The sequence below is a fragment of the Triticum aestivum genome, chromosome 2B (genome assembly GCF_018294505.1).
Source record: "Triticum aestivum cultivar Chinese Spring chromosome 2B, IWGSC CS RefSeq v2.1, whole genome shotgun sequence".
Lineage (NCBI taxonomy): Eukaryota > Viridiplantae > Streptophyta > Magnoliopsida > Poales > Poaceae > Triticum > Triticum aestivum.
The window spans coordinates 35,724,407-35,730,406 of record NC_057798.1 but is presented as its reverse complement, the minus strand read 5'-3'; positions in this window follow the sequence as shown (position 1 = coordinate 35,730,406).

The following is a 6,000-nucleotide window of genomic DNA, read 5'->3' as shown; positions in this document are numbered from 1 at the left end:
TGACATCATCAACACCAGAGAGAGACAACATGTCCGACGAAAGGAGCGAACATTTGGCTCTCCGATCACGAGAGGACGCCAAATATGCTCCCTGAAGATGAAATAAGCTTCTTCTCACCTGGCCCTTGTCCTGGTAGCGCGTCTAGCATCGTCGGATTGGGGTTGAGGTGTTTCTCCGGTGGTTCTTGCATGATTCGGTCGGTGGTTTTCTTTGGTGAATCTACTCGGATCCGGTTTCTACTCGTCTATATTTGTGTGTCTTCAAGTTAGATCCCCTTGATCTACGCTTCTCTTTGATGTCGGCGATTGCTGTTTTGATGTGCTGGTCCAAAGGGGCCTTAGCACGGCTTTTTCTTAGTTGTCTACTACAAGAAGTTTGTCCGGCTCCGGCGAGGGAGGAACGATGACATCGGCGCGCCTTCGGAGCGCTTCAATGCTTGTAATCGTAGCGATGTGGTCTACCGACCTGGATGTAAATTTTATTATTTATGTCGTTCAATGCACTACCATGATTAAAGATGAATAGGTCGGAGTTTTCTAAAAAAAGAAAATACAAAGAACTTTTAATCTGCATTGTGGAAAACCACAATATTAGAAAACATGTATATACACATTATACCACGATTTGTTTGTGCCCTCCAGTCAGGTGGATAGAACATGAATGAGCTTCTGACTAGATCCACAATTTAACAAGTCAAATATGTATTATATGTAATGTGAAATGTATTGAAACCTTATCTTTTTTTTTAGAAATGGACGAAAATCCCGAGCCTCTGCATATGGACGATGCATGTAGTCATTTTATTAATTGTTCACACAAAACCTTACAAAGTAATACAACAGTAAGACAAAAGCCACCGTCTAGCCAACATCTGTCGCTACTCCTATCCAATTGATGAACGGATGCTGATAGTCTGGGCCTAATACCAAACAGACCTCGCAGCCAAACCTACTATCTAAGACCTGAGGTCCCATCCAAGACGCTTGTCGGGTATGGGGCAGCCACCGGTCCAGCGCACCCCTCAAACAGGACAACCGCCGGGTATAAGGCCGCCACAACCACCTGCCACCAATCCATCTTCAGAACTGTACTGCTGCATCTACCTTGCCCGGTCTAGTTGCCCGTCGACGCCACCACGACGCCAGACTGCGTCACCCTCCTGCGCGAGTCCATCTCCACGCATCGGACACCGAGTCACCACAGCGCCGTGCCGCCGAGATCCACCGCCATCAATGAGTGAGATGAAGCACCTCTCCACCAAAGAATCTATTCTCCCTCAATCACATGTGCACCTTCAAAAATGACGCCCCAAATTATCTGTATACGAATTCAGTGATTTACTCCCTGTAACATATTACACATGATTGGAAGGAATAACGTTCTCCTTAGTAATTCACCCGAGTCTTGGTTTCTCCATCCTAGAGGACAAACGAGAGACATACTCCCTCCGCTTCTCTTATAAAAATAAAAACGCACCTTTTTATTTAAGAATTCCCAAAGTATCATGTAAAGATGTGTTTTCTTAAAAGGCTGTAAAGTTCAAGGGATGGCACAGGCGTGCAACTGAAGTAAATTACAGCTGAATGTCAGATTTTGGCCGGCAAACGATGTTTTCTGAAGTTCTGTCTGGTAGCCCACCCAACCCGCACTTGAATTACGACTCGGTGCAATTGGGTCTTGCATGTGCTCTTTTATTCGTAACATCTTCACGACAGCTGGTTTTGAAAAAAATTATAAACCCGTTTTTATATATCCAATAGGTAGATGACATATGCGTCCAAGCTAGATGTAGCTGCCAGCCCACCTACACAAGCTAGTCGACGTGTTGGGGGTGTGGGGGGGAGGTGTGCGGGCGTCGGTTGTGGTGTTGGGGTAGTTCGCCGTGTTTTGTAAGATAGCAGCAGGAGAGCTGCTATTATTCAGGGACAGAGGGAAACCGACACTTGGTTAATTGAAAAAATGGAGCTAAAAGAGCGCACCACATCTAGCAAAGCTTGGACTGGAGCACACCAGGACATACAGGGACGCCAAAAGGACGACTGAACACGAACAGAAAAGCTCATCGTAGAGAAAAACAGCGTCATCGTATATCAACCACCGTGCACACGGCCCGACGACTTAAACTTCGCTTCAACTTGGCCAAAGAGCATCAGTCAGTCGTCTTGGACAAAATCCCATTAGTTCCGGTTTAAAAACGAACCGGTACTAATGTGACCATTAATGCCTGCTCCAACGAATAAAGGGTGCGAATCATTAGTTCGATTCGTGTTGGACCTCTAGTACCAGTTCGTGAGACGAATCAGAACTAAAGGGGTGGTGGCAGACTGTTGTCAGACTGGGGCCCACGAGCCCTTTTAGTTCGGATTCGTACCATGAACTGGTACTAGAGGCTCAGCTTTAATCCCGGTTCGTAGCCCACCTAACTCGCACTTGAATTACGACTCGGTGCAAGTGGGTCTTGCATGTGCTCCTTTATTCGAACATCTTCACGAGAGCTGGTTTCGAAAAAAGACAAATTACCTACCCATCCGTCTTTATATATCTGTTAGATAGATGGCATCTTGGAATCAAGTTAATTCAACCATATGCCTCCAAGGTAGATCTGTCCGGAAGCCCACCTATACAAGCTAGTCAAGGTGGGGGGCACGTGGGCTCACGTTGGAAAGGTGTGTGCCGGCGTCGGTTGTGGGTAGGGGGTGGGTCTGCGCGTTTTTGAAAGATAGCAGGAGCTGCTCCTATTCATTAACAGAAATAGGTAAAGAAACCGATACTTGGTTAGTTGAGGAAAATTAAGTTAAAATCTTTACAAAAAGCAAACAACACCTAGCAAAGCTAGGACTGAAGCATAACCGGACATACAAGAACACCAATAGGCCGACACAACACGAACAGAAAAGCTCATCATAGACAAAAGCAGTGTCATCGTACATCACGCACCTACAGGCATGTTTGAAGACATCATTGCCACCAGAAAGAGACGACATGTCCGACGAGAGAGGAGCGAACATGTGCCTCTCCGATCACGAGATGACGGCCAACATTACTAGTGTTGGCGTATAAAAGTATGGGTACTTCTGTTCCCCTTACTTGTGCACGGATGGTCGTAGCCATCCCTGCAACAAGGCTTGGCGAGGCAGAGGAAGACAACAGAAGGCAAGACAGGTACAAAAAATATATCAAGACAGCTGCCCAGAGTAGCAAGTAGCAAGAGGCGAGTAGGGCCATGCCCGGCAACCAACCTTGCTGAGGCGACCTGTGCAGCCCCCCCGGCAAGCCCCTTGCCGGGGCAGCTTGCGCAGAGGCCAGCAAGGCCACCACTCTTGGGCTTGAGAGCTCTGGCACCATCGACAATATTAAAGACCAAGATTTGAAGAGCACATGCATGGTAGCATGGGGCTCCTCACGAAGATCGACAACCCATAGGTCCACGTGGGATCAAATAATGAAGACGCCCGGCAAGACCCTTGCCGGGGCCGACTCCAAGGCCCCCGGCAAGCCTTGCCGGGGACGATCGCTGGGCGGCAGCCAGGCCCGCGCTCGGTAGGTTTCCGCCACCTCACCACCACTCCAACGCGGCGATAAGCACGCTAGCAAAGCAGACGCCTGCGTGGCGGCATGCAGATCTTTGTGGAAGTCTATCACTTTGCCAACACAACAGCTAGTTTGCCAGCGTGGCGCTGCATGCCTCGTCGGCCCAGACGCGTGCTAAGGCGATGGGAAGCGGCGAAGGACAGGATGGCCTCTGTTGCCATGCCTGATAAAGCGAGAGGACATGTAGGCGTCGCATAAAATGCACATGTCCAACGCTGATTGAGCGATAAGCTCGTACCACTGTAGCTTGCCACCTCCTATGTGCCACTGTGGCAACCCCTTTGTGTATAAAAGGAGGCCCGAGGCGCACAGAGAGAGGATTCGGCCTTTTGGACAAAGCACATGTTGTAGCTAGTTCAAAAGCTCAAGAACATTCATATAACCAGATAAAACAGGATTAGGGTATTACGCATCTCTGCGGCCCGAACCTGGATAAAAACCTTCTGTGTGCTAACAACTTGACCTGCTTCGTGCAACTAATCCCCCGCCGAACATAGAAGGGATCCTACTGACCCCATAGGTGATTGATTTCTACGACATCTTTTGGCGTGCTAGGTAGGGGGCTGATTAGTTGTGAGAATCTGGTCTATAGTTAGTACAATAGCACCTTTATCGCTATGGCTCCAAAGAAGAAGACGGCCACGGCGGTCGACCTGTGCGGGGCCGCTCTGCCCGCACCTGCGCGAGCAAGCGACGGGGCGAGCGCCAGCGATGGAGGAGATCGAGATCATCCGCATCATCCGAATACCAGAAGCCAGGCCACCGGTGCCCTCCGCAGCATCGACGGAGGTCGGCGCGCCGCCGCGCCCAAGGGTGGAGCTGAGCCACCTGCAGGTGGTGCGGGGACCTCTAAGGGCAGAAGATCGACCTCGCCAACGCGTGTGCCGCGGTATCCTTAGCTCGTGCACGACGAACCGCGCCACGATGTTGAGGACCCCGGGCGTCGCCACGGCAAGAGCCCTCAGCGTCACTCTCAAGATACGCAGGGCCGACATGCACGCCATGATGCAGGCGAAAAAAGCGCGCGGTCGCGGAATCAATGTGGGACTCCTTCTAACGGTGTTAGAAGTCCAGTTCCTCCCATTCCTCGCGCCTGTCGCTGCAACCCACGTGAGTGGAAGTGCTGTCGCGAGCGCAGCTACTCCTGGACTTTCCGCCTGCCTTGTAGAAGCAAGAAGAGTGGAGGGCTGCTATCCAACGCCTCATTGGCCATGACAACAGAGATGGCCACCGGGGACAAGTCCCTCACGGCACCGAAATGACGAGCCGACGCGTGTAGACAGTGGGAGGGTCGAGGGCGCCGCAATCACGGTACACTCCCCTCCGCCATGGTCGGCTCGTCGGGGTGACGCCTGGGACAACGTGTCGACGACGTCATCAGACCCACAGACGCGCCGTGACTAGCGCCAAGTTCTGCAAGAGCGCCTCAAGGAGGACGGCGAGGGGAAGAACGTCACCAGTCCGATATGCATGCTGGGCCCGCTGAATACAGGCCTGCGCCGGGAATGCTGGTGACTTGCCATATGAAATCACTTGTCCAGCCTTCACCCGCAAGCTGCGGGAATTCCAGTGGACCTGCACCCGTACATTCAAACCAGAGGTCGCGGAGAAGTACGACGGCAAGACTCACCCGTCTGAGTTCTTGAGCGTTTACACTATTGCAATGCAAGCTGCCGGGGCACAAGACGACAAGATACTTGCCAACTATTTCCTGTTTGCACTTAAGCCCAACGTCAGGTCATGGTTGATGCATCTGCCGATAGATTCCATTGCCTCTCGGTCTGACCTGTGCCACGAGTGTGTTGGTGCTTTCACAGGCGGCCACGTATCTCCTGGGCAGGCAAGTGACTTGCACGTGATCCCTCAGAGAGACGGCGAATCTTTGCAAGTACATACAAAGGTTTAGTCATGTGCAGTACAACATCCTCGATGTTCATCCCACCACTATCATCAGCGTGTTCCACCAGAACGTGCGCAATCGGAAGTTGAGTGAAGAATTGGCCATGAACAAGGTCGCAGATGTTGCCGAGCTGTACGTTCTGGCTGACAAGTACGCCCGAGCAGAGGAAGGAAGGAAGTACCCCGGCAAAGACACCGACGTGGGAAGTGACTCAGAAGACGAAGACATCGTCGCCCTAGTGAAGAAAAGTCGGCGGCGTAACAGGAAGCGCAAGGGCAAGACCGTGCTTGCCATTGAGGAATTTGGCGACCCCGACACCACCAAGAAGGCCAAGGTCGACGACCCCGGCAAGGAGATTGCCAGGTGCGACGCCTGCCGGGCCTTGGCGGATGCCGGCCAGTCAGAAGGCTCTGGCAAGCAGTACTGCAAGATTCATCATACCAAGGGCCATGACCTCCAGAACTGCCGCCAAGTGGAGTTGCTGATGGAGAAGCAAACGGCTGAGTAT